Source organism: Macrobrachium nipponense, chromosome 2 (genome assembly GCF_015104395.2).
Source record: "Macrobrachium nipponense isolate FS-2020 chromosome 2, ASM1510439v2, whole genome shotgun sequence".
Lineage (NCBI taxonomy): Eukaryota > Metazoa > Arthropoda > Malacostraca > Decapoda > Palaemonidae > Macrobrachium > Macrobrachium nipponense.
Genome location: NC_087201.1, coordinates 133,281,317 through 133,308,941, shown reverse-complemented (window position 1 = coordinate 133,308,941; position 27,625 = coordinate 133,281,317). Strand labels below are relative to the sequence as shown.

General features: G+C 44.9%; 2 protein-coding genes across 2 annotated transcripts in view; one reads left to right on the top strand and one right to left on the bottom strand.

Annotated features, from left to right (window-relative positions):
* LOC135221001 (glutamate dehydrogenase, mitochondrial-like) overlaps positions 1–27,119 on the bottom strand; it is a 452,434-nt gene extending 425,315 nt beyond the window's left edge. The window contains exon 1 of the mRNA XM_064258716.1: positions 26,965–27,119. The gene's annotated coding sequence lies outside the window, so the exon portion shown is untranslated. The remainder of the gene's footprint in view (positions 1–26,964) is intronic.
* LOC135221003 (rhodanese domain-containing protein CG4456-like) overlaps positions 1–27,625 on the top strand; it is a 233,333-nt gene that overhangs the window by 57,549 nt on the left and 148,159 nt on the right. The window lies entirely within an intron of this gene.

Below are 27,625 nucleotides of genomic sequence, written 5' to 3'. Positions count from 1 at the left end.
AACCACAAGGTATTCCTCAGATTATATTTCATTTAGACATAACTAAGATGATATCAAGTTGGGCAATAATACTGAAAACTCAACTATGCCCTGGGGATCAGGTGCAGAGAACAAAAAAAATCCAGGACTAGTGCCCTTAATACCAATGTTAGCTAAGGATGTGGAAAATCAACTTTTAATGCCTTCACTGCACCCGATGCAGAAATAGTGTGTGAAGAAATGAGAAAAAGTACTATGTCTAGACCATACTTTATAATGTTTAGTCCCAATCTTACTGAAAAATTCTGCTTCTGCTAAGATTAAAAGTGATGTACTGGATGCAGCAGGGTGGTGTCAAGTTCAAAACAAATAAAACACTAGTTTCAAAGTTTGACAAAAAGGTCTGACATTCGTAATTTTACAATTGCTAATGGTTGAATGTAGTGTAATTGTAAGCACAATGCAAGCTTTAATGATACAATGGTGGAGAGCAGGCTTTTCTGGAGCCTCTTCCAGATAAAAATTAAGACATGGTTTTTGCTACAGCTAGTACCTCTCATATTACATTCATAAAACTGAATGCGGAAACCTGATTTGTGCTCTGCTATCAGTCAGCCCCTAAAACATTACTGGTTATGCAAAACAAAACACTAGAGGGTTCCTTGATAATAGCATACTCATTGCTAGAGCATTAAGATTCTTCTCATACATGAAGGTTCATGACCTCCCTCAACAGACAAACCTCTGACAATGCTTTCTAAAAAAAATCAACACAGTACTACTACCAAATTGAATTATTATTATTATTATTATTATTATTATTATTATTATTATTATTATTGGGGATCAAACATTCCAGACGAGGAAATCTTGACTAAGAATGTTTGCATTAGTTGTTTCCTGAATATTGTCTGCAGATCAGTGTAACATTTATACCTAGCAAAGATTTTTCACCAATGGATGTTCCTACCAGGTTGAAGGCAGATCTGGAGGGAAAAAAATACTGGGAAAGACAGCAGAGAGAATAGATTACAAGAAAACTCCTGTTCAGAGGAGATGAAACAAGGAAGGTAGTTAACAAAGCTTGCAAATGAAGTGCTGAGACTGACGTTAGGCAGTATGTATCCTTCCCCAGAAACCATGGCCATTAAATTTTGTCTTGTCATGTTAACACACTGCATTGCAATAAGACCTCCATACTGATAGACCCAAGATGTCCAAAATAAAAAAACAAATTTCTTGCTACTACTAACAATAACTAGTTTCTGATCTCCAACTTTTGCATCATCTACAAACTACCTTTACATGGACTAAGTGTCTTGAATTGCTATCACAAATTACAGGTGCCTGAGTAGAATAATATGTAATAATTTTACAATTGAAGGTATTCTAATGTACTTAAGTTACTTAATAATTTTTGAATACAATAATGGTAACCAAGTTAACCTACAAGAATAATGAACAATAATTCATATATACCTAAATACAAAATAACACCCTTCTGCTGGCACTGTGTATCCAGATAACATCTTTATCTCAACACGTCATATAAACAAACTGCTGAAAAGATGAACAATTTGCTCGCATAACATTTCTTGATGTCCCCACTGAACCACAAGAGAAAATTATGTCCTTGTACTTCGAAGTACTGAACCAGACTCCTGACCTTTAACTAACACTGAAATTTGAATGATTAACTCAAGGACCTTCACCTTTCAAATAGGGAGCACCTAGGCCATTGTTGATTACGAAGTTGTGTATTACCTTCCATAGCTAAAGAACCTAAGTTGTCGTTACTAAGGCAGATCACTCTACACTATCTTAATCAGAGGCAGATCTTTACATTCTCTTAAATCAGAGGCAGATCACTCTACACTCTTAATCAAAGGCAGATCACTTTACATTCTCTTAATCAGAGGCAGATCACTTACATTCTCTTAATCAGAGGCAGATCACTCTACACTCTCTTAATCAGAGGCCATCACTTTACATTCTCTTAATCAGAGGTAAAATCATCCATGCGTGCAATTTGTTCTCCAACTTCTCAGTCATCAAAAGTATATTACATCAAGAAGACTCCCTTAACTCTGTCTATCTTTCATAAAGCCCAGAACAAATAACATACCCATCACCCTCCATCAACCTGTGCAGGCATCTTTGTAAAGGTCAAATATTTACTATCCATTCTCACGAAGCAAAACAAACAAAAAACTCTGGTTACACATATGTACATGCAAGCCAAAAAATGATATTGTCATGTTACAATAAAGTTTTATACATACTTACCTGACAGATATATACTTAGCTATAGACTCCGTCGTCTCCGACAGAATTTCAAATTTCGCGGCACACGCTACCGGTAGGTCAGATTGATCTACCACCCTGCCCTGGGTGGCAGGACTAGGACCACATTCCTGTTTTCTAATCAGAATTCTTCTCTTCCACTGTACTCCTGCGGGGAGGTCGGCGGGGTGGGCCATTAATCGTATATATCTGTCAGGTAAGTATGTATAAAACTTTATTGTAACATGACAATATCTTGTTTATACATTCAACTTCCTGCCCAGATATATACTTAGCTGATTAGCACCCATTGGTGGTGGGTAACGAGACAGCTAACTACTGAAATAGACAGGTAAACAACATATGTTGTAGGTATTAATAAACCTTGGTTCCTACCTTATTAGGCTGAAGACTTCGCAGCTACTGCCTGGAGTCTGCTTAGCCTCAAGAGCCTCAGCGAGATATTGATCTATGGCTAAGAGTTCTTGTGGGTCTGCCAATGGGGTCTTATCCACTTACTCGGCAGAGCCTAAAGGCCTTTGTCATTGGGTGCTATTCCACTAACATGACAATACACCTTGTTCAAGGAGCACAACACCGATCCGATCACTGATCCTAACATCCATGTTTAGTTCTAAGATTGCAAGGAGTTATCCCCGAACTCCTTACAAACAACCAAAAACTCGAAACATAATTACACTTTCATTTTTACAAAATATACAAAAAAAATTTGTACTCCCCGACTAGCCATACATACCCTTGATCCCCTACCAGCAATGACACTATGCTCCCGTGGCGACATCAGTGAGCTTGCTAATAGAAAACCAAGCACATATCTGACAAGTGGGTTTATGTACGATAAAACACAATATTTAAGGATCAGTCTTTGCTCCAAGACCCAGCACTGTATCTGCTGATACAAATGGACCTAGAGAGAAGCACTTCTCATAGGTCACTCTCACATCCTTCAGATAATGAGATGCAAACACTGAATTGCACCTCCAATACGTAGTCTCAATGATATTTTTAAGAGACATATTCTTTTGGAACGCCAAGGATGTTGCTACTGCTCTCAACCTCATGGGTCTTGACCTTTAGAAGACCGAAGGATTCCTCCGAGCAGTTCTTGTGAGCCGTCCGTAATTACGCTTCTCACAAAGAAAGCTAAGGCGTTCTTGGACATGAGTCTTTGGGGTTCTTCACCGCACACCAAAGACCTTGTTGACAAGCTCCCATCTGTCTCTTCCTCTCTAAATAAAATTAAGAGCTCTCACTGGACAGAGAGACCTCTCTATCTCTCTGCCTACGAGGTTTAGATAGACCTTTTACTTCAAAGCTTCTGGGCCAAGGTTTTGAACGGGTTTTTCGTTCTTCGCCCAGAAACATTGTCTGGAACGAACAGATGGCAGCATCTCCTTTGAACCCCACTGTGGAATCTAGAGCGTGCAATTCGCTCGTCCTCTTGGCTGTAGCGAGAGGACAACAGGAATAAGCATTTCCTAGTAACGTCGCGGAAGGAAGCCAGATGTAAAGGCTCGAATTTATCCGATGAAAGAATTTCAGGACCACGTCCACATTCCAACTAGGTGTTCTAGGAGTGCTGCTTTTGAAGTTTCAAAGGATCTAATTAGATCGTGTAGATCTTTGTTGTCTGCAATATCTAGCCCTCGATTTCTAAATACTGAAGACGCATGCTTCTGTATCCCTTTATTGTTGAGACAGAAATGGTGTGATTCCTCTCTCAGAAAGAGGAGGAAATCGGCAATATTCACTATAGAGGTACTGGAGGAGGACAGCTTCTGACTCTTACACCACCTCCTAAAGACTTCCCACTTCGATTGGTATACTCTTCTCGTCGAAGCTCTGCGGGCTCTAGCGATAGAGCCCGCAGCCTTGCGAGAAAAGCCCCTCGCTCTGACAAGTCTTTCGATAGTCGAAAGGCAGTCAGAGCGAGACCTGGGAGGTTGTGATGAAACCTCCTCGAAGTGGGGTTGTCTGAGTAGATCTGGTCTGTTTGGAAGAGATCTGGGGAAGTCCACTATCCACTCCAGTACCTCCGTGAACCATTCCTGGGCTGGCCAAAGGGTGGGGGCTATTAGTGTCAACTTCGTGTTCTTTGACGCTACGAACTTCCTGAGCACTTCCCCCAGGATCTTGAACGGGGGAAAGGCGTAAGCGTCCACACCCGACCGATCCAGGAGAAACGCGTCTATTGCGAAGGCTCTCGGATCTTCCCTAGAGAGCAAAAGATCTCTATTCTTTTGGAGAGGAACGTCGCAAACAGGTCTATGTGATGGTCTCCCCCACAGGGACCAAAGACAATTCGACACACTTGCTTCGTGTAGAGTCCATTCTGTGGAAGGACCTGATTCCTCCTGCTCAGTCTGTCCGCTCTCACATTCTTTTATCCCTTGAACAATCTTGTGAGGAGAGTTATGCCTCTTTCTTCTGTCCAGGTTAACAGGTGTCTTGTTAACTGAAAGAGGGAGAAAGAGTGCGGGCCTCCTTGCTTGAGTATGTAAGCCAGAGCCGTGGAGTGTTTGTCCGAGTTTATCTGTATCACCCGCCTCTGACTATCTCTTCGAAGAACTTTAAGGCTAGGTGTATGGCCACTAGTTCTTTGCAATTGATGGTGCCAGGATACCTGTTCCTTTGTCCAGGTGCCTGACACCTCCCTTGCTCCTAGCGTCGCTCCCCATCCCGACTCCGAAGCGTCGGATATAACACTTGGTCTGGGTTCTGCAGGGCAAGCGATACGCCTTCGTTCTTTTGAAGAGGAAGGATCCACCACTTCAAATGATCTTTTACCTCTTGTGGAAGCGGAAGATGTCCGAGAGTTGTCCGTTTTCCAACTCCACACCCCTTTCAGGAAAAACTGAAGAGGGCGAAGGTGAACCGCCCCAGAGAGAAGAACTTTTCTAATGAGGACAGGGTCCCTAAAAGGCTCAGATAATCCCTCCGCTGAACTGTCTTTCTCTCTAAGAAGCTCGAGATTTTCGACAAACCTCGAGTGATTCTTTCTCGCGAAGGAAATACTCGAAAACCCCGAGAATCCATCTGAATCCCCAGATAGACCAAGCTCTGGCTGGGGATCAGCTGCGACTTCTCGAGGTTCACGAGTAATCCAGCGATTCTATCATGTTCCTTGTTACTGATAAGTCCTCCAAGCACTGAATCTCCGACTTGGCCCTGATCAGCCAGTCGTCCAAGTAGAGAGATGTTTATTCCCTCTAGGTGAAGCCATCTTGCCACATTCGCCATCAGGTTGGTGAATACTTGCGGAGCTGTAGACAGACCGAAGCACAGAGCCCTGAATTGAAAAACTCTTGTCTCCTATTACAAACCGAAGATATTTCTTTGACAAATGGTGAATGGGAACGTGGAAATACACATCTTGCAAGTCCAGAGAGACCATCCAATCTCCTGGACGAAGAGCCGACATTACTGAGGCGGACGTTTCCATGCGAAACTTCTTTTTCTGAACAAAGCGATTCAGAGCGCTTCGTCCAGAAACTGGTATCCACCCCCCCGATGCCTTTGGTACTAGAAAAAGGTGATTGTAAAATCCCGGGGAGTGTGGATCCTGCACAAGTTCGATGGCCTCCTTTTCCCACATTTGTTCCACCATTTGAAGGAGAGTCTTTCTCAGTACAGGGTCTCTGTACCTCGCTGACAGTTCCGAGGCGTAGTTATGTTAGGGGAGGGCTGTCCTCGAAGGGATTACATATCCTTTCTTTAGGACCGACACTGACCAAGGGTCGGCTCCCCTTTTTGCCCATACTCCTGCAAAGTTCAGGAGTCTGGCGACCCACTGGTGCTTGAAGAGCAACAAGTCATTTGGTTTTCTTGAAAGGCCTAAAGGAAGACCTTCCTCTCTTGTCAGAGCTCTTCTTTCTGGCAGGGGGAAGAGCCGCTGCACCTCCACGAAAGGGCTGCTGAGGAGGACGAGAGTCCTTCTTAATCGCCGACACTACAGGGCGTCCTTTCTTAGACGTTTGTGTTAGTAGGTCCTGTGTCGCCTTCTCAGTTACGCGAGCGAGATATATCCTTCACTAACTGAGAAGGAAACAGATGATCCGACAGAGGGCGAACAATAAGCAGTCCTCTGGCTCGGAGAAACCCCTTTTGATAATAGGGATCCATATACTGATCTTCTTCAGGAGACCAGCACCAAAAAGGGAAGCCATTCTCCCGAACCGTCCTGTACTGCCTTGTCCATGCAAGACAGGACGCTATGGAGAATCTCTGGGTTTTTTAAGAAACTCCGGATCTTTAGATTTGTTGGCCAGAACTCCGAGTGACCAATCCAGAAAGTTGAACACCTCTTAAAGTGACAAAAAGTCCCTTTAGAAAGTGGTTCAACTCCGAGAAAGCTCCACGTCGATCTGACCGATCCTAAGGAGTGACGTCTAGAGGCCTCCACTAAATTGGAAAAGTCCGCATCTGCCGAGGAAGGCAGAGAAAGACCCATAGTCTCTCCTGTCCCATACCAAATACCTCTCTTTCCATGTAGTTTGGAAGGAGACATGCAGAATACCGTCTTTCCCAACTCTTTCTTCTTGTCCATCCAAGAATCTAAAGAATGGAGTGCCTTCTTCATAGATATTGCAGGCTTCATTTTCAGAAAAGGCCGAAGATTTTGCGTAGCCGGCTCGCAAAAGAGAGAACGAGGAGAGGAGGAGCCGCCGGACTAAGAGAGTCTCCAAACTCTTGTAGCAGTAATGAGGCTAAGACCTTATAACTCGAGAGTCCCTCATTTGCAGGAGGTTCGTCATCAGACAAATCGTTCTAAACCTCGATCAGACGAAGGAGAAAGCTCACGTTTGGAGGGAGAGTCCTTCCAAGACCTCCTACGATCTGAAGGAGAGGAGCTCCTATTTGGAGAAGAGTCATAAATTCCAGGAACGAGTCTCCGACTCCTGCCTCCTGGCTCTTGACTCTTGCCTCCTGACTCCTGCCTCCTGACTCCTGACTCCTGCCTCCTGACTCCGGACTCCTGGCTCCTGGCTCCTGCCTCCTGACTCCTGCCTCTTGACTCCTGACTCTTGACTCCTGACTCCTACTTCTTGCCTCCTGGCTCCTGCCTCTGTCCTGGATGACTCCACACTCCTGGCTCTTGCCTCCTGCCTCCTGGTTGATCCTCACTCTGGTTCTTGGCTCCTGCCTCCTGGGTGACTCCTCACTCCTGGCCGTGTGCCAGACGTCTGATAGGTTCATCCAGGTTCGTACAGGAAACCTCACCTCGAGTAGGAGCATTGATCCTGGCGGCAGATACCTCCATACGTCTGGAGGATCTTTTGATCGGAAAGGAAGAGTCTTTCCTTCTAGGAGGCTCCTTTGACAGAACTCCTACAAAAGATGAAATCTGCTCTTTCATAGCCATCATGAACCTCTTCGTAACCTCCTCTTTATCCTCTTCATTAGGAGGAGGGGAAGGAGGAGGGGAAGGAGGAGGGAGGAGTCCATAGCCTCCACCACCTGCCTGCCTCCTTCTACTCTGGTTGAAAGAATGGCTCTTCTTGCCTTCTTCACTCCCGAAGGAGACTCTCAGGGAAGTTTTCTGGGCTCGAATCAATCGTCGGATCCTTCCAACTCCTCTTGAGTGGTCGAGATCGATCTGAATCCCTCCAATCACGTCTCGGAGATGAAGATCCCGACGACGAAAACACTCACGCAGGACGCTTTTACAATAGCGATCCTTGGCAGTCTGGGGTGTCACAGAAACCGCCGAAGGGACACCTGATCGGTGGGGATTCTCCACAACCTCCTTTCGGTTTTCGACATTCCTTCTCCTCTGGGCAGTGAGCTTGGAAGAGGTCAAGACCTAGGAGCGTTGCTGAGAGGGACCGACCCAGTTTAATGCCCCCTCCACTACACCTGGGACACTCATATCACTGTCCACTGAATAATCACTAGCCTTACCTTGTATGGCAGCCATTTGTTTTCCATCAACTTGAAGGCTGCTTTTAGATCCGCAAGTTCTTTCGCTGAATCTACAGGTTCTGCAATAGGAGAAGGGGCTGCAATGGAAGGAGAAGTAGCAATACTTACCCTTGGGAAGATCCCAAGCTAGGAATTAGTTCAGATCTCGAACTACTTAAACTTCTATAAGAAGCCTTCCTCACTCTTTCTCTCTCTAACTTTTTTAAATAATTAGTTAGATTCTTCCATTCGTTCTCACTCAAATTCTCACATTCCTTGCAAGTATTAGTAAAAGAACATTCATACTCCCTGCAACCCTTGCATACCGTGGTGAGGGTTCTACCGAAGCTTTCGGCAAACCTCAGCCGTCACAGGCCTACAATGTTCACCAACGTCCTCACAACCATTCCAGAGTCAGACATTTTTAAAGAAAAATCCAAAATAAAGTCCACAAAACAGTCCACAAAAGCGTATGCAATCCAACAATCCAGATACGTCACCAAAAGTCGGTCAAGAAGATCAATTGCCGGTGAAAAAAGAAAAACCAATCGAGAGGAACCAACAACAATGTTGATGGCCCGGGCGACAGAAGAATTCTGATTAGAAAACGGGAATGGTTCCTAGTCCTGCCACCCAGGGCAGGGCGGTAGATCACCTGACCTACCGGTAGCGTGTGCCGCGAAATTTGAAATTCTGTCGGAGACGACGGAGTCTATAGCTAAGTATATATCTGGCAGGGAAGTTGAATGTATAAACCATAAATTCAGAATAATCAGCAATTTTTCTACATAATAAAATCAGCATTTTCTCGACATATAAAAACAATGAAGTCTTTTATTTCAATATAACTTCAGCAAAAGCTGGCCCCTTTGTTCAAATCTGATAACATGAGAGTTATTTAGAAGCAAGTGAATTGGAGGATGAGGGACTCACGCACCCAATCACATCCGCAATTTTCATTCAACAACAAGTACGACAAATAAAGGAATGATTAGAGGTGGGATTACAACAAACCTCAATTTTGTATATATTTAAGAACACTTTGCAAATTGTTCCTAAGAGGTTCAATCCTTTGTTGAATTTGTAACTTGTTCCCAAGAGATTCAATCTTTGTTGACATTGCAAATAATAAGCTTAGCAGGTTTCAAATTTTCCTCTTGACTTTGCAATTTGTGCCAAGGAGGATTCAAATTTTCCTCTTTCACATTTCATATATACTTCCAACCTCAAAATCCCAACTTCCAGTTACATATATTATCTGGAAAAGATGACTTCTGTGAATACCTGTACAACCTGTTATATGTGATGTAAAGCTAGTTTGGATTTCTTGTAGACTTGCTCTTGGAAATTTATAAGAACCCAGGTTTCCCATATGTGATAAGAATGCCTGTTGCCAAGTAGCAATTAGGTCCAAAGATAATTATGCACTACACCTATCCCCCACTTACTAAAAGTGAGACAAGGGAGTCAAACAGGAACTGATATGAAGATGGTTGTTGTTGTTGTTGTCGCTAAAATCAAATGAGTTTAGTTTTTTGCCAGGTATAGGGCTTTACCATACCATATGGTGCACCTTAGACCATTCAAGGAAGGTCTCTAAGGGTACAAAAACGAACACAGATAAATATGTTATTGTTATGATACAATTAAGTTTGTTCATACTTACCTGGCAGATATATATATAGCTGTATTTTCTGACGTCCGACAGAAATTTCAAAACTCGCGGCACACGCAAGTGGGCGGCCAGGTGGTAGTACCCATTCCCGCCGCTGGGAGGCGGATATCAGGAACCATTCCCATTTTCTATTCATATTTTTTATTAATGCCTCTGTCTCCTGAGGGGAGGAGGGCGGGCACTTTAATTATATATATCTGCCAGGTAAGTATGAACAAACTTAATTGTATAATAACAATAACATTTTGTTCATGCCACTTACCTGACAGATATATATATAGCTGATCCCACCTTCGGATGGTGGGAAGAGACAGAATAGGATTTTTTAGGAAACTTAAATTAAGTAGATGATATACATCTTGGTTCCTCACCTGTTTGCAAAGTAGACTATGATTACTGTCACGTAATGCGCTTTTGCTTAAAACAGAGTTGCCAGCCAGGTGGAGGGACCTGTAGTGCTGGTGCGCTCTGGATGATCTGTCAACGGGTGCGAGACCTCAACGTGACAAGACAATCGAGGCCATACAAATGAGGGCAACGAAGCAACTGACCACCACCTGACCAACTATTCACAAAAAAACCCCATTAAAACTAACTAAAGGATGGGAGATCTTCACATAAGACTCACCACAACCTAAAAACACAACAAACTAACCTAATCCTAACTAAGGATAGGGAAAGAGCTACTTCCGGACCCCAATACTGTGTCCGCAGAAACGTATGGCCCCAGTGCATTACAATCGTCATAAATCGTTCTCACATCCCTTAGGTAATGTGAGGCGAAGACGGAGTTACTCCTCCAAAAGGTGCAATCAAGGATGTCCTTGATTGACATGTTCTTTTGGAAGGCAAGAGAGTAGCGACGGCTCGAACTTCGTGCGCTTTTACTCGGAAGAGGCTCAAATCAGTCTTCTGGGAAAGATGAATGAGCCTCCCGAATGATGTCCCCTTAGAAAGAAAGCAACAGCATTCTTCGATAAAGGTAACTCTGGTCTCTTCACAGAGCACCAGAGATTACCTGAGGGACCTCTTACCTCTTTCGTTCTATGCACGTAGAACTTGAGAGCCCTGACCGGGCACAGGACTCTCTCTGGTTCTTGGCCACCAGACTTGGACATACCCTTGATCTCGAAAGTCTTCGGCCAAGGGTTCGAAGGATTTTCATTCTTCGCCAAGAAAGTTGGGTTCAACGAGCAGACAGCATTGTCCCCTTTGAATCCATGAACTTGCTAAACGCTTGAATTTCACTAACTCTCTTAGCCGTCGCAAGAGAAGTTAGGAAAAGAGCCTTCCTTGTCAGGTTTCGAAGAGACGCTGCCTGAAGCGGTTCGAAAGGGCTTGACATAAGGAATTTAAGGACTACGTCAAGGTTCCATGATGGAGGTCTCATTTGAGGAACCTTCGAGGTCGAAAGACTTTAAAAGTCATGAATGTCCTTGTTGTCAGACAGGTCAGGCCTCTGTGCCTAAAAAAACAGCTGACAACATGCTTTTATATCCCTTGATGGTAGAGGGACCGCTAATTTCTGCCACATTCCTGAGGAAGAGACAGAAAAATGGTTATTTTCATGATAAAATAAATTTTTGAACATACTCACCTGGTAGTTATATATATAGCTTACGTCCCTGACGTCACGGCAGAATTTCAAAACTCGCGCAATCGCCGATTGGGTAGTCAGGTGCACCACCTGTGGCGCCCTCTACCAGGTACGTAGCACCATACCAACTATTCCCTCAGATCTTCCATGCCCATAGTTTCTAGAGGGGAGGAGGGTGGGAATTTAATTATATATAACTACCAGGTGAGTATGTTCAAAAATTTATTTTATCATGAAAATAACATTTTCAAACATCTAACTCACCTGGTAGTTATATATATAGCTGATTAACACCTTTGGTGGAGGGTCAGAAACAGCTATCATCGTTGGAATTGACATAAGTGTTAATAAAAAACAAACTTACGGGTTCGTACCTGTTAAGGAAGCTGACTTTAATGATATCCTGTCTCATTGTGTCTGCTTTCCTTATGAGGTCCAGCGATACCACCCAGGGCTGGCTAAGACCTCTTGGAGACTGTCAACCGGTCAAACCTCTATGTGACTAGACTCCCTACAATACTCTTGTTTACCGGGCACTACTAAGGAACAAGTTGATCACCTGACTAAAGATCAATGATTGTGGAAGACTGCATCCAGTCTCCACAAACAACCATAAAACTTTTCAATAGTTCCAAGAGAAGAAAAAGAGTATGGATTATGGGTTTTAAGGGGTAGACCCTTTTCCCACTACTGAAAGAGCTGTACAAACGGACCCCGTGTGTAGCAGTCTTCATACAAAGTTTGCACTTGCGTAAGATAGTGCGACGCAAAAAAACTGACTTGCTCCTCCAGAATGTTGCGTCCAGGATTATTCTGAAGAGATCTATTTTTGTTAAATGCTACCGAGGTTGCTACAGCTAACTAACCCCTCGTGAGTCATTAACTTTAAGTAGCTTCATATCTGATTCAGTACATGCTGAATGCGCTTCCCTAATTAATTGCCTTATAAAAAAGGATAGCGCATTCTTCGACATTTGCAGAGAGGGTTTCTTGACCGAACACCAAAGCCCTTCTGAAGTGCCACTGAATTGTCTCGTTCTCTCCAAGTAATGCCTCAGAGACCTTACCGGACAAAGAACTCTCTCTACTTCCTCACCCGTGAGATCCGAGAGGTTCGGAATTTCGAATGACTTGGGCCAGGGTTGAGAGGGGCGTTCGTTTTTGGCTAGGAATCCCAACTGTAGCGAGCAGATGGCTTTGCCCTGTCTGAAACCTACAGTTTTGCTGAAGGCATGGATTTCGCTGACCCTCTTTGCTGTTGCTAGGCTAATCAGGAAGAGAGTTTCATGGTGAGGTCCTTAAGGGATGTTTCCTGTAAGGGTTCGAACCTGTCACTCATGAGAAACTTGAGGACTACATCCAAATTCCAAGATGTGAGGATTGTATTCTTTCCTTAGTTGTCTCGAAGGATCTAAGAAGATCTTGTAGATCCTTATTATCAGATAGATTAAGGTTTCTATGCCTGAAGACAGCTGCTAGCATGCTCCTATAACCCTTGATAGTAGAAGCAGAAAAGTTACGTCTCTTCTTGAGGTATAGCAGAAAATAAAATCTGCTATCTTGAGTCACAGAGGTACTGGAAGAGGAAATAGAGTTGTCCCTGCACCATCCTCTAAAAGTCTCCCACTTCGATTGGTATACCTTAATGGTTGAAGACCTCCTTGCTCTTGCAATTGCACTCGCTGCCTCCCTCGAAAATCCTCTAGCTCTTGTGAGTTTTTCGATAGTCTGAAGGCAGTTAGCTGAAGAGCTTGGAGGTTTTGTGATACCTTTCCAAGTGGGGCTGTTTGAGTAGATCTACTCTTACGGAAGGCTTGTGGGTGTCCACCATCCATTCCAGTACCTCTGTGAACCATTCTCTTGTCGGCCAGAAGGGTGCCACTAGAGTCATCCTGGTTCCTTCGTGAGCCACAAACTTTTGTAACACTCTGTGTACCACTTTGAATGGGGGAAAGGCGTACACGTCTAGATGTGTCCAATCAGAAGGAACGCATCTATGTGGATTGCTTCGGGGTCTGGGACTGGAGAACAGTAAGTCTCCATCCGTCTTGTCTGCGCTGTTGCAAAGAGATCTATGCAAGGGCGCCCCCAGATTCGCCATAGACTCTTGCAAACTCCTGATGGAGAGTCCATTCTGTTGTCAAGACTTGATGTTTTCTGCTCAGGATGTCTGCTCTCACATTCTTTTCTCCCTGAATGAAGCGTGTTACCAGAATCACGTTTTTTCCTTTTGTCCAGAGGAGCAGTTCTCTTGCTGCTCTGTACAGAGAGACTGAGTGAGTCCCGCCTTGTTTGCTGATGTAGGCCAACGCCGTTGTGTTGTCGGAGTTGACTGTACCACTTTGTTCCGGACTACGCTCTCTAAATTCCTTGAGAGCTAGGAAAACTGCAGTCAATTCTTTCAGATTGATGTGGAACTTACTTGCTCCTTGTTCCAGAAGCCCGAGACTTCTAACTTCCCCAGTGTTGCTCCCCAGCCCGAGTCCGAGGCGTCGGAAAACAACACTAGGTCTGGGTTCCTCTGCTCTAGGAGAGGCCTTCCTGGAGCTTGACGGGATCGTTCCACCACTGTAGATAGTGTTTCATGTCGTTCGAAACGGGAATACACATTGACTCTAGTGTCTTCTTCTTGTCCCAATGCTGATTTAGATGAAACTGCAGAGGGCGTAGGTTCAGTCTTCCCAAGGAGACAAACTGTTCTAGCGAGGAAAAGGTCCCCAGCAGACTCATCCATTCCCTCGCAGAGCACTTCTGTTTCTTTAGGAAGTTTCTTATTTTCTCTAACGCTTGTTCCGTTCTCAATGTGGACGGAAAAGCCCGAAAAACCTGACTCTGAATCCTCATCCCCAAGTACAAGATTTCCTGGGATGGGATCAGTTGGGATTTCTGGTGGTTTATCAGAAGGCCTAGGTCTTCTGATAATCGAATTGTTTTCTGAAGATTCTCCAGACAGTCGGCGTAGGAATGGGCTCTGAGGAGCCAATCGTCCAGATACAATGAGGCTCTGATGCGTTTCTTGTGTAGCATTGCTGCTACGTTGCTCATAAGTTTTGTGAAAATTTGAGGTGCGGTATTAGACCCGAAACAAAGAGCTCGGAATTGAAATGTTTCTGTCTTGTAAACAAATCTTAGGTACTTTCTGGAGTTTGGGTGGATCGGGACGTGAAGAAAATAAGCATCCTGGAGATAAACCAACGAAACCATCCAGTCCGTCTCGTCTGACTGCAGCAAGAACTGATTTCGTTGTCTCCATAGTGAATTTTGTTTTCTTCACGAAAAAATTCAGGGAACTCACGTCCCAAAATCGGTCTCCATCCGCCCGAGTTCTTGGGGACCAGGAATAATCGATTGTTTTTTAAAACCCCGGAGATTCCAGGTTCTGAACTCTTTCTATTGCTTCCTTCTGAATTAGCATAGAAACCTCTTGTTGTATCGCTAGAGTCTTGGACTCCTCTCTGTACTTGGCTGACAGATCGTCGGTCTTTATGCTAAGGGGGGTTTTTTCCAGAAAGGGATCTTGTATCCTTCTTTGAGAAGCTGAATAGACCAAGGATCTGCTCCCTTTTTCTCCCATGTTTGCCAGAAATTTTTTGAGTCTGGCTCCTACCACTGTCTGAAGAAGAACTTTGTCAGACTTTTATTACTTCCTCCTCTGAAGCCTCTTTTCTTGGAGAGTTTTTTGTAATAGGTCTTGCATTCCCTCTCCTGAGGGATCTACTCGAAAGGGCCGAGAACTACGTGGTAGAGGAGTGGTTTCTTTAAGTTTCTGTCCTGCAAAACTTGACGGAACAACTCTCCTTGCTGCTTTAGTCATCAGATCTTGTGTCGCTTTTTGAGTCAGAGCTGAGGATACTTCTTTTACCAAACTATGCGGAAAAAGATGAGTCGAAAGGGGAGCGAAAAGCAGTTCCGCTCTCTGAGTGAGCGTTACTCCACTCGAAAGAAAAGAACAAAATTGGGCCCTTTTCTTCAAGATTCCAGCTGAGAAAAGGGCTGCTAGCTCGTTCGACCACCCGTACTCGAAGCGCTTTGTCAACTGCATGACATAAGGTGAACGAGGTCTTCGACTTCCGTTTTGGTTAGACTTCAAGTTTTCAATTTTCTTTACCCAAACGAAACCCAGAGTCCAGTCTATGGAAGTTAAAAGGACTTCGAAGGCTCTAAAAATCCCTTGAGGAGGTGGTCCATTTCAGAGGAAGACCAAAACACTTTCGTCTTCCCCATGGCCGTCCGACGAGAAGAGTCCACAAGACTAGAGAAGTCCCCATGGGAGGAAGCTGGAACTCCCAAACCTAGGACTTCTCCAGTGTCGTACCAGATGCTGGATCTGGAAGCTAATCTGGCCGGAGGAAATGAGAAAGCTGTTTTCCCTGGTCTTTCTTAGAGTCCATCCATTCCTTCATTAATTTCAAGGCTCTTTTCGAAGAGCGCGATAATACCATCTTCGTAAAGTCGGATTCTTTAGAAGCCTTCCCTAAAGTGAACTCTGAAGGTGGAGAACGATGGGGCAGCTGGTACAAAACTTTCTGGAAAAAGTTCCGCAAAATCTTTCATAAGCCTTTTAAGATCTGCTGAAGGTTGTAGATCTGTTTGATATTCTTCCTCGGAAACGACTTGCATCTGATCAAAAGGATGAATGGGGGATGTCTTCATTCCTTTCTTCTGATTGAGACACAACTGATGTAGCGATGTCATGTTGCGTGTGCATCCTGCTGTCCAGTTTCTTTGATGCCTGGAGTCTTGTCGTCCAGTACCTTGATGCCTGGTGTCCTGGCGTCCTGTCTCATGACGATTTCGTCCTGGCGTCTTGCTCAAGACGTTTTTTCGTCCTAGGCGTCTTGCTTCAAGACGTTTTTCGTCCTTGCGTCTTTGCTTCAAGACGTTTTTTTTCGTCCTGGCGTCTTGTTTCAAGACGTTTTTGTTTTCCGTCCTGGGTGTCTTCCTTCAAGACTTCTTTCGTCCTGGCGTCTTGCTTCAAGACGTTATCGTCCTGCTGTCTTGCTTCAAGATGTTTTTCATCCTGGCGTCTTGTTTCAAGACATTTTTCGTCCTGTCGTCGTGCTTTAAAACGTTTTTCGTCCTGGCGTTCAACAGTAAGAGTAGCAGGTTGATATGACTGCATAAGAGAGGAGAGTTTCTGCTTAAAATCTTGCAGTACGGAAAACTGTGGAGCTTCTTGCTGCTGGAACAGACTAGAGAAGTGCAAAGTCAATCTCTCTCTCTTCATTCTGTTCGTCTTGAGATGAAAGGCTGAAGAACGCCAATCCGAAGGAGGAGCAGGAGCATGCACTGAAGGCATCCAATCGTCCGATGCTTCCTTTACTCCTACCAAAGACGACGGCCGCCTGTGCGGTATCTTACGTCTTATATTTGGTAGGAGAGCAAACATCGGAGACGAAACGGAAGCGAACAGGAGTTGTAGCACGCACCGAAAGTCTCCTTCGTCCGATCCTTCCTTACTTCCTGCCAAAGACGACGGCCGCTTGTGCGACATCATGCGTCTTGATTTGGCAGGAGAGCAAGCATCGGAATCGAAAGAGAAACGATCCGGAGTTGCAGTTTGCACCGAAGGTTTCCCCCTTTCCAATATTTCCTTGCCTCTACCAAAGACGATGGTCGCTGTGCGACGTCTTACGTCTTAATTTGGTAAGAGAGCAAATATCGGAACCTGAAGGGAAGCGCTCGGGGCTGCTCCAATGACTACATCCTGGACGCTCTTGACGTATATCGTCCTGGCGTCCAGTATCAAGACGCTCGGCGTCCTGGGATTTGTTTCCTTTAATGGGTCTGGATTTAGAAGTCTGACGCCAGCCCCGTCTGGGTACTGCGTCGTCAGAAGACGAAGAAAACACTTTAACTCGCCTTTCCTATAGCGAGGGTGAGCGTCCTGGGGATCGTCTACAGGTACGCTCGAGGGGACGACCGCTCGGGAGCTAAAACCTCTCGCCTCCCTTCGTCGGTCGACTTTCCTTCTCACATGGGGTTGGTGAGCTTGAAGAGGTCTAGGACTAGGATCACGACAAGTCCGATCGCGGCCGCACCCTCCACTGCACTTGCACTAATTTCACTATTTCACTTTAATATCTCTCATATTAGACCATAATTTATCCCTGTCTTGTGCCAGGGATTCTACCCGTTGACCAAGGGCTTGAATGGCCGTCATCATGTCCTGTAATGATGGACTTTTACCTGTTTCTAAACTGGATTTGGAATAACTAACAACAGGAGGAGGATCAATAGGATTATCGAGGGATAGAGAACTATCTATTCCTTGACTGTCTATGGAGGAGCGAGACAAGGTCTTCTTCGCTCTCCTTATCCTATCCTTCTCTAATTTACGCACATAGCGGTAATATTCAATCCATTCAGTCTCAGGCAAGCCCACACACTTCATCACATCTATCACCTATCTCACAAACTTTCCTCTGCATTTACTACAAATAGAATGAGGATCTAAAGAGGATTTAGCAAGTCTAGTCTTGCAACCTTTCACACACATTCTCAAACTTGAAGCAGAATCAGACATGATGAGAAATCAAAAAGAGAGATAAAAAACAAGCAAAGGTCAAATCAACAATATCGAAACGAAATCAAAATCCAATCAAGCGAAAGCCAAAGCCAAAGTGTACTTCACCAAATAATACTGCAAAAGACACGGGCTATAACGAGCGAAGTTCCAACGATGTCACCGTAGCGGCGGCAGGGAAGATGAGGCAATAGTTGGTATGGTGCTACGTACCTGGTAGAGGGCGCACAGGTGGTGCACCTGACTACCCAATCGGCGATTGCCGCGAGTTTTGAAATTCTGCCGTGACGTCAGGGACGTAAGCTATATATCTAAACTACCAGGTGAGTTAGATGTTAGAAATCAGCTATTTGGTTCACAGAGGTCGAGGAAGAGGAAACTCCCTCCTTTTTACACCATGCCCTGAAGGAAGCCCACTTCGATTGGTAAACAGCTCTTGTGGAAGCACGTCTCGCATGTGCCGATTGCTCTCGCAGCTGCTTTTCGAAAAACCTCGCGCTCTGGCCAACTTTTCGATAGTCTGAACGCAGTCAGACCCAGAGCGGAGAGGTTTTGGTTGAAACCTTTCGAAGTGAGGCTGTTTGAGTAGATCTTTCCTTCCAGGGCAATGTCCTTGGAAAGTCTACAAGGAAAGACATGACCTCTGTGAACCATTCTCTCGCTGGGCCACATCGGAGCGATCAGGGTTAACCTCGTCCCTTCTGAGGCCGCAAACTTCCTCATGACTTCCCAAAATCTTGAATGGTGGGAAGGCGTACAAGTCTAGACCCGTAACAATTCAAAGCAAAGCGTCTACCGCGATTGCTCTGGATCCAGGACCGGGGGAGCAGTAAAGAGGAAGTCTCTTGGTCCTTTGACGTCGCGAATAAGTCGACCAGTGGACGTCCCACAACGTCCAAAGGTCTCGACAAAACGTCTCGTTCAAGGTTCCATTCCGTCGGTAGGACTTGTTCCCGACGACTCCGAGAAGATCTGCCTGACGTTTTGCACTCCTGCAATGAATCTCGGCAGGATAGTCACATTTTTTCTCTTTGCCCACAGCAGAATCTCTCTCGCTAGGGAAAAACAACGTTCTGGAGTGTGTTCCTCCCTATTTTTTAAATAAGCGAGTGCTGTGGTATTGTCCGAGTTTATCTGAACAATCTTGTTCTCCAAAACTCCTTTCGAAGAACTGCAGGGACAGAAATACTGCTGCCAGTTCTTTGACATTTATATGCCAGGCTACCTGTTCCCCTCTCCAGGAGCCTGACACTTCCTTCCTCCTAGTGTTGCTCCCCATCCCGTGATGGAAGAGTCTGAGAACAACACTAGTCGGGGCTCAGAAGACTTAGGGACACGCCCTCCTGAAGCTTCTGAGGGTCCAACCACCATCTTAGATGGTTCTTGATCGGAAGCGATATTCTCAACATGGCATTGAGGTCGTCCTTGGCCTTCCACTCGTCCGCAAGGAAAAATTGGAGAGGCCTGATGTGCAGTCTTCCCAAGGAAACAAACCTTTCTAGCGAGGAAATGGTCCCCAGCAGACTCATCCATTCCCTCGCCGAGCAAGTCTCTTTCCTTAGAAAGGCTGAGATCTTTTCTAAGCCTAGCCGCTGACGTTCCTGGGACGGAAACGCTCGAAAAGCCACTGAATCCATCTGAATCCCAGATACACAATGGACTGTGTTGGGGTCAGATGCGACTTTTCGAGGTTGACCAGAAGTCCCAGGGACTTCGCTAGGGCTAAAGTGAACTGCAAGTCCTTCAGACTTCTCTCTCGACGACGCTCTGATCAGCCAGTCGTCGAGGTACAGGGAAACTCTTATTCCCGAAGAGTGTAGCCACCTCGCTACGTTCTTCATTACTACAGTGAACACCATTGGAGCCGTGGTCAGTCCGAAACACATAGCTCTGAACTGCCACACTTTTTTGTCTAAGGACAAACCTTAGATACTTTCTTGAAAGAGGGTGGATCGGGATGTGAAAGTACGCGTCCTGCAAGTCTAAGGACACCATCCAGTCGCCAGGTCTCAAGGCTCCCAGAACAGAATGAGGCGTCTCCATCGTGAATTTGGTCTTTTCCACGAAAAGATTGAGCCTGCTTACATCTAGAACTGGACGCCAACCTGACGACTGCTTCGGTACTAGGAAGATCCTGTTGTAAAAACCTGGGGACCCCAGGTCCGCGACTTGTTCCACCGCTCTTTTGTCGATCATCTGCTGAAGGAGATCGAATAATACTTTCTTCTTTTCTCCCTGATAGGTGGAGAAAGGTCTCTGGGTAGTCGTAGAAAGAGGAGGAAGATCTAAAAAGGGGATCTTGTACCCCTGCTCCACGATCTTGAGGGACCAAGAGTCCGTGTCTCTCTCTCTCCACGCTCCCGCAAAAAACTTCAGTCTGGCTCCGACTGGTGTCTGAAGGACATGCTTCTCACTTGGAAGGCTTTGGCTTAAAGGAAGCTCTTCCTCGTGAAAACCTCTCCCTCGAGGAGCTGCTCTCGTGGGGGAGAGCCCCACGAAAGGGCTTAACCTTTCTTCGGCGGTCGAACCGCCCCAGCTGAAGAGGTTGAAGGTACGGCTGACCGTCTTGTAGACTGGGCCAAAAGGTCCTGAGTTGCCTTCTCTTGCAAACTGTTCGTCAGTCCTTTACTAAAGTCTGGGGGAAGAGATGGTTCGAAAGAGGCGAAAACAGCAAATCCGCTTTCTGAGCTGGAGTTACCGAACGAGCTGTGAAGTTGCACAGCCAAAGCTCTCTTTTTTTTTTTAATAAAGCCGTTCCAAAATGAGATACGATCTCCTCCGAAACCATCCCTGACGGCTTTGTCCATACATGCTAACACGCTGGACAGCTCCCCCAGACTGAGAGATTCTGGGCTTCTCGCTTGCAGATCCAGAACTCCCAAACACCAGTCAAGGAAGTTGAACACTTCCAGCGTCCTGAGCAGGACCCTTCAAATGATGGTCAGTCTCCGTAGAGGTCCAGGTTACTTTAGCAGAGGGTAAAAGCGACCTCCTCTGCAAATCCACTAGGCTGGAGAAATCTCCTTGAGCCGAAGAAGGGATACGAACTCCTACTTCATCTTTGGTTCTATACCAAATGCCCCCTTTTCCGCTAAGTCTAGCTGGCGGCAAGGCGAAGGTCGTCTTGCCTTGATCTCTCCTTCGTATCATCCAATCATTGGAGTTTCTTAAGGCACGTTTCGTGGAGAGAGAAGTTTTCATCTCTACAAACTCCGGGGTTTTTCCAGTTTTAGATGAAGAAAAACTACGAAGGAGGAGACTTGGGAGCTGCGGGCTGAAACTTTGTCTTCAAAAGAAGAACGCAAGAGATTGAAGGGGCCGCAGAAGGTTCCTCTTCAACCGTCAGCCGAACTACTTAGCTCTCCTTCTTCTCTAAACGGAAGAGGAGACCGTCTGTCCGGAGAGGGCGTCCTAATGTCGGGTCTTGGCTTGATCAAAGGACCCCTATCCTTGCTAGAGGCAGCCTTATTTCGGCTGTCTTCTCTATGACGCTTACTACTTGATGAAGGTAGAGCGTCCTGACGAGGACGAGCGTCCTTAGCGCCATCCGCGGCAGTCTCACTTGCAGAGAAGCGTCCTTACGTTTCTCAAACGAAAGGGAAGACCTTTCGCTGGAATACGTGCCTGTGCGCGTAAACTAGCGTCTGGGGCGGGGGTACGACTTCTTGGTCGGAATCCCCAAAACGTCTTGAAAAGAGCCCTGAACGTCCTGGCGAGCTTCCTGCCAAGCGTCCTGCCGAGCGTCCTGGCGAGCGTCCTGCCGAGCGTCCTGTCGAACGTCGTGCAGAGCGTCCTCCTCAAAAGCGTCTTGACGTAACGTCCTTCTAGAGGACGAACGAGATCGGCGAATCGCCGAAGGAGAAGCGATCGCGAACGAGACGAAGTATGGTGAGGGAGAAGGAGACTGCTTCGTCCTCTTGACAGGCAGTCTAAGGCCCTTCCTCCGCTTCAGGCTCGACTGCTGCTGGGCGAGTCCTCTGAGCCATAAGCGAGGATAGCTGGTCCTGAAGGGACAAAAGAATGTTCTTCGTAGGGGAAGAACGAACAGAGGAAGCAGGACTGATCCTGCGAGAAGACGAGGGGCGAGGGGACGCCTCCTTCCTTCTCACAGGTACAGCTACCTGCTTCTCAGGTATACGCGCCTGTGCACGTAACCCAGCGTCCTCATCGGAGGAGATCCTTACCCCTTTTCTGAGGCGGGAAAAGCGTCATACGCATTCTCCGACGAAAGTGGCGAAAGAGGACGTGAAGCGCCCTCCGCACGAAACGTCCTTTTCAGAGGACGAGAGTCTCTCCGAGCGCTCCACCCCTTGCGTGGGGAGGACACTTCGGAGGACGAAAAGCACTCTTTCAGGACGCGCGCTCGTGCGCGCTCCTGGCAGCCTGGGACTTTGCTACAAAGGCCTGCCGAAGGGACGCCAGATCGGTGGGAAGCCCCCGTAAACCAACCCTCTTGCGGCTTTCGACATACTTACTCCCTGAGTCTTGGGAGTCTGATAGAGGTCTAGGCCTAGAGGCATTATGGGGCCGATCTGACGCCCCCCCCCCTCCACAACACTAGGGGCACGATCACACACTTGCACCGAGCCAGTTTCTAAGGCTTTCACTTTGGTCTCCAGAGTGCGAAGAGACTCCAAAATCAGAGAGAGAGCATTCGCTTCTCCGACACAGAATCAGAGCCCGAAGGCAACACAGGTTTAGGGGTTGCAAACTGTACAGGTGTTAATGTAGGAGAGATGTTAGCCTTACCTTTGGTAGAACCACTCCTGGAGGAAGACCTCCTGATCCTATCGCGCTCCAATTTAAGGCGATAGGACTCATATACTCTCCAACTCATCATCGGTCAATCTCTCACATTCATTGCACCGATTATCAATCAAACAATTATGCCCCCTACAACTCATACATACTGTGTGGGGGTCTACCGATGCTTTCGGTAGCCTCACCTTACAATCAGCCCTCACACACACTCTGAAACTCACAGTACTTGTATCCAGACATATCTTATATAGAAAAGTCAATCCAAAATCAAAAAACGGTCCACTATCGCGCATGCCAATTCAACAATCCAATTCAATACCAAAACACCAATCAGATACTTAAAAGCGAGTCAAATTCCAAAAAATCCTGAGCAGAGGTCTGTAAACAGTTGTTTACCAACCGGCGACAGAAAAAAATATGAATAGAAAAATGGGAATGGTTCCTGATATCCGCCTCCCAGCGGCGGAATGGGTACTACCACCTGGCCGCCCACTGCGTGTGCCGCGAGTTTGAAATTTCTGTCGGACGTCAGAAAATACAGCATAATATATATCTGCCAGGTAAGTGGCATGAACAAAACTATATATAGAGCAATATGCAGGCAGGGATAGGAAATAACTGACCAAGCATACCTCAAAAACATATGCACACTACTATGGCCCTAAGGCCTACACTAATTACCCAAAACTACATAATGATTGCACTTGGAGTAAAAACTGTGAACATCGAGAGCATGATAAGGAAGTTTTATGGAAGATGAGACAGATTACAGATTACTATAGGAGATTTGACTTTAAATACATGTTACTATGCCAATGATAGTACAAGTACAGTAGATAGCCCATATGCTCTAAGTTAAGCTTGGTTATGTACTTTAGATTAATTGTCATGACTTTTTAAAATAAACCTACCTTAGAACTTCACTTCAGTTAGTTTGTAATAAAATTATCTATATTAAAGTTTTACTACCTCTTTTAGTCAAAGTGGAATGAAGATGGCAGACTACGATATCTAAAGTAAGCTTAGTATAAGTAATGTTAAATCAATTTCTAACTAAGGTATAATTATGAAGTTGCAATGGTTAAATGATGATGACTTCTTTTCTTGTAATGTATGAAATGAAACTGGATAACTTTCATGAAGGGAAAATATATATTCTGTCCTCACACTACACAAAAAGATACCCTCCAGATCACCAGCAACAACTTCTCAGTGAGAGTGGGATATAAAAGTTCTCATATTTCTTGACAGGAACTGATAAATCCTGACTTTTGCCAAAATATCAAAACCCAAAGCAAATGCTGGCAGAAAAACAGATGACATTTACAAACAAGCTTAAAATTTCACCTTGAAGGCCTGAACCACAGGTTGTTCCTCAAGAGCATGAATAATTCAACTGTTCCTGCCTTTCAATTAGAAGGCTGGGCTCAAGGTAGAACAATAGCCTTCCATCGCAGAGAATGAGAAGGGTTGTCTTAGCAAAGGTAGATGAGGAAGTCCATGATCTACTGTAGAGTGGCTTAGTCTGGACACTTTTTGTGACACTAATCATGGCTGCTGACGACCTCCAGAGGAATCCGCTCAATCCTGCAAGAAAAGCATGTCTCGCTCACAGGAGCTACTAGATAGTATACATCCATGAAAAAAGACCAACTACACAGATTGAGAATAACAAAGATGAGTAAACCATGGGGACTATCTGTTGGCACACTGACAAGAACCATTAGACTGGGATATCATTTAGGATGTAGCCAACAAGGAGCCACCAGGGTCATCCTGAGTTCCATGGTGATTAACACTGATGGCAATGGTAGTGACAATGTAGTTAAATTTCCAAGTAGGAACATCAAGAGCATGAACAGACCCTTAGCCACAACCAAATGGTCCAGGAACTGATTAAATGATAGGTTATCCAGAATATTGGCCCTCTCTAACAGAGCAAGAGTTGGAGGTGAAAGGCCATGAGTATGTGCAAGGATCTCACGGGAGGGGATCAAGCTTGCACTTGGGCTATCTTAGATATATGACACAGTCTCCAAATGCTTAACCCCCTTGCACAAGGACACCATGGGAGAATAACAGTAGAAGCAGTAGGGATGTGAAAAAGAACCAAAATGGTAGTGTTCCCTCAAGGAAATCAAAATATGCTTCTTGGCCTTTCTGCGCTTCTCCCCATAGCACTTCCACTGAAAAGAATACCAGCACACACTCCTGGTAAGCAAACTAGGACTGCAAATTCTACCCTCTGCAAAAAGAGCAAAAATATGAGGATCAACTATAAAAGGCAGTAAAAAACAACCCTATAGAGTCAAACCTTTATATTTTGTATCCCCTGGTTTTCATATGATTCAGTTTCAATAGACTTTTCTTAACAAAATTTTGTTTCAGGTTTCATACATATCCTCAAACTTTGTACACCATGAAAAACTCCTTCAGGGCCCACCTTGTGACTAGGCCCCGTGCCGAGCGTCCAAACAAAGTATCCCATGTTCTCTCATGACCCATTCTGCTTTTATGGTCATTTTTTTTTTGGGGGGGGGGTTTATTTTTTTATTACAGTGCAACTGCTAAATAAGCCATCATGGGGCCAAAGAAAGTTCCAAGTACCAGCCCTCCTGTTAAAATGGGAAGAAACACTATAGAATTTAAGAAAGAACTCGTAGCAAAGTGTTGGAGGGTGTTGCATACCAATCTCAGTAAGAAAATGCCTACAAGTGCTGCATACATAATGTGCCTACTTCAGTGATTAAGGGCATGTTTGCAAAGTGGAGAGATGTAAAAATTTCTGTAGAACTATATCATCCAAAAAAATATGTAATCTGTGTCTCCAGTATGTTTAATGAAAATGCCGTTTTTCACTTTAGTCAAATTTCAAAGAGATGCCAGAAACAAATGTCTCTGGAAAGTCATGTTGTGTGACAGGGGGGTCCAGTGACTCTCAGCTTGTCCTAATGCCAGTAAAAAACGAAGAGGGGAAGTAAACCCCAGATAGTGCCAGTAAAAAATGACAAATTTTTTAATCAATTTGTATCTTTCATAGCTAACAAACCTGAGGTTAGGGTAAATGACCGGGCCGCAACATAGCGGCCACCTCTCTCGGAATGCAGCCACTTCCCAAAAAAGTACTTGAATTATGCCATTAGTATTCCGTAATTTTGGAGAAAACACTTACGTCGAGAGGAGCGTAGAGGTCTTGGTGGGCTGCCTGGATGGGCTACAACTCTTGACTGATGCTCATGGCCGCAAATTCAAGTACTATTTCGGGAAGGTGGCCACATTCCGGGAGAGGTGACCACTATGTCTCATCCCGGTTGTTTACTCTAGTAGTTAGTTGTTGTCAGTTGGATGTACTACCTATAAAGTGCGTGAGCAGCAAGTAAACAGAAATGGACTTGAAATTGAGGCCAAATAGCCTATCAATTGATGGGACCTCCTATGATGAGATCATTCACTGCTGAAAGGGAAATTGAGATTAAAGAAGGTTTGAAAAGTGTAACATGAGGAGATCTTTGCAGCTGCACTAGGGGCCAAAGGAATGCTGCAAAAATCCTTAAGTACCTAGCCTAGTAGCTAATGCCTACGGTGCATCACATAAGGTGCACTGACGGCATAACCCCAAACCAACCAGAACTGGCGATCATATTGAATTTTCAGAAAACTTCAATACTACCTATGGGTTGCAAAGTGACGGCTTGCCTATACTTAAGAGCTTTACCTAGGTACACATCAAAACTTGACTGCGGCCTAACCTAATCTGGAGCTAAAAAGGTGATCGTATGAAAGGATCGACTAGTAGTAGCTACCTACCCAACTAGCCTCTTTACTACTACTATGTAGCTATTTAGATGTATAGGTACTACCTAGCTAGGCACCTACCTAAGCCTCAACAAAATACCAGCACCGTACCTATAGCTACTGAGGTACGTAGCCTATTTTTCTGACTGTCTAGCCAACCTATCATATGCGTTAGGTAGTTTACCTACCTACTACTATATTACGCTTTTTACCATTGATGTTAGGGCAATTTGTTTTTCTTTTATTTCCCACATGATATAGGTATGAAACGTCTACCCTAAGTTAACCGTAACCTTACTCGCCCTAGTAGGCTAGTCGATGGCCTCGTCCCTCAGCCTCCCGATAAAAAGAGCATTCTATTAAAGGAGCACATCTAAAGATTATCAATTTTCGTGTTCGTAGTTTTAAGAAAGCACGATCACTTACTTTAGCAGAAGTCTTTGTGCTGGAAAATAAACAGCAATTAAATAGTCCTGAGAGACTAAAACAAGCTGAATACGGGGTACAAGAGTCGTGGACGGGGATCACAATTACAAATGTTGATCGACGTGCATTTGCAAGAGAGCAAGGAGGTTCCGTTTCCTCTAACACATTAAAAATAAATAGAGTTAAGATGCAGTTTTTAGAAACGTAAGTTATTGAATAACCACTTGAATGTTTTAAGATTTATTTAATCAGTAATGAAAATAGTGTTAATTTTAAAAAATCATGGTTTAATAATTTTACGCATTGTGAAGCTAATAAACTTTACTATCACTCGCAAGGAATGCTATCAGAGTGTGATTTGGGTAATGTTTTGACTATCTTTGGATCAAGTGATTCAAGTGTTATGAGTTAATGTTGGTATGATTCTATTTGATGCTTCTAGTTTTTTACATTAATATATCTCTCCAAATCTGCCTTGATCTCCATGGCCGAGTACCATGCTGAACTGACACTAGTCATTTAATATGTGGATATGTACCTCATGGTTTAAATTCACATTTTATGGATGATCGACCTTTTCTGCATCTCCTTAACTATCTTTCTTCTTTTTGCCATCACTGATTTCATAATTTTCGCTACTGTCGCCCCCATTATTTCAATT